This window comes from Crocodylus porosus, unplaced genomic scaffold (assembly GCF_001723895.1).
Source record: "Crocodylus porosus isolate Cpor-Errol unplaced genomic scaffold, CroPor_comp1, whole genome shotgun sequence".
Taxonomy (NCBI): Eukaryota; Metazoa; Chordata; order Crocodylia; family Crocodylidae; genus Crocodylus; species Crocodylus porosus.
Genome location: NW_017728912.1, coordinates 23,703,838 through 23,705,226, shown reverse-complemented (window position 1 = coordinate 23,705,226; position 1,389 = coordinate 23,703,838). Strand labels below are relative to the sequence as shown.

Sequence of the window (1,389 nt, the reverse complement as noted above, 5' to 3'; positions counted from 1 at the left end):
GGAAAAGTTTTCATGTCCAAAGTCAAATCAGCCAAATCAGTTCCAAATCCATGAGTCATTCAAGAACCAGATGTAGCCCTACTACTAGCAAATGCCCTCCACCCCTGCCTGGGGCTTCAGCTGCTTTTAAATCCTTTGTGGGGCATCCTAAATGCAGGCCCAAGCCCAGAGGCTTGGGGTTTGGATTCCCCTGAGTTTTGCTTGCCCTCAGCTGTACAGCTGCAGGAGCAAGCTAGGGAAGAGTCTCCCATTTCCATAAAGTCTGTGTGTAGCTGAGATTTTCCCACTGCAAGTGAAAGGTTTGGGGGTTTTTGTATTTTTTTTTTTACATAAAATTGTTTCTGTTCCAAGTCAAATCAATTCCAAACCCATGAGTCATTCAAGAACCAAATGTGGCCCTAGTATTGGCAAACATCCTCTACTTCCGCCTGGGGCTTCAGATGTTTCCAAATCATTTGGCAGGCACTGCACGTACAAACCCAAGCACAGAGGCTTAGGGTTTGGATGCCCCTGAGTTTCACTTGCCCTCAGCCGTATGGCCACAGGAGCAAGCTAGGGAGAAGTCTCCCATTGCCATAAAGTGGGTGTAAAACCAAGATCTTCCTGTGGGCAATGTACATGGGAGGGTAACTATACATTACCTCTGCAGGTACTACCCTATGCCAGAAAGGTCATTATCCCCCCTCCCTGGGAAAACCACCATGGTGATGATCATGGTATTTCTTCTGCCAGGTGAACAGTTTTGTTTTGTTTTAAAGAAATCTTTTGTGTCCCAAGCCAAATCAAGTCCAAATCCGTGAGTCAGTCCAGAACCGTAAGTGGCCCTACAACTGGCAAACATCCCTCACCAGGGGTTTCAGATATTTCCAAAGTCTTTTGGCAGGCATCCTGTGAGGTGCAGGTCCAACCTGGAGGCTTGCGGTACAGTTGCCCCCGAGTTTTGTCTGCCGTCAGCCATAGGGCTGGAGGAGCAAGCTAGGGAGGAGCCTCCCATTTCCATAAAGTGGGCTTTAAGCCCCAACACCTGGGCAGGTACAAAACCACAGCAGAACAGCTACCTCCAGGAACGCGTAAGGAAAACTGCCTCACGGACCCAGATACACGGTGTTTCCCCTGCCAGAGAAGGAAGCTAGCACAACCTCTAATCATACTAGTGTAAAGCCCAGCCAGGTGGGAGGCTCTCTCTGCATTACTTCAGCCAAGCTCCTACCCCCATGCCAGGCTCGTGGCTTTCCCCCGCCAGTGGGAAAACCACCGTGGTGCCCATGGTATTTCTCCTGCCAGAGCAGCTGCGAGGTGGGTGCCAAACCCCGAGGGGCAGGAGTGCCCGCGATTGCAAGACCGAGGCCCGGCTCGGCTTACCTGGGCCCGGCCAGCCCCGCTCGGCGC

The 1,389-nt window shown here is 51.6% G+C and overlaps 2 protein-coding genes across 4 annotated transcripts in view; one reads left to right on the top strand and one right to left on the bottom strand.

The window, feature by feature from the left end:
- Positions 1-1,383, bottom strand: part of POMK (protein-O-mannose kinase) — a 12,983-nt gene extending 11,600 nt beyond the window's left edge. The window contains exon 1 of one of the 2 annotated variants that reach the window (XM_019534176.1): positions 1,363-1,383. The gene's annotated coding sequence lies outside the window, so the exon portion shown is untranslated. The remainder of the gene's footprint in view (positions 1-1,362) is intronic. The other variant, XM_019534175.1, reaches the window with a different exon arrangement.
- Positions 1,067-1,389, top strand: part of HGSNAT (heparan-alpha-glucosaminide N-acetyltransferase) — a 30,424-nt gene continuing 30,101 nt past the window's right edge. Inside the window, exon 1 of one of the 2 annotated variants that reach the window (XM_019534171.1) lies at positions 1,067-1,170. The gene's annotated coding sequence lies outside the window, so the exon portion shown is untranslated. The remainder of the gene's footprint in view (positions 1,171-1,389) is intronic. The other variant, XM_019534169.1, reaches the window with a different exon arrangement.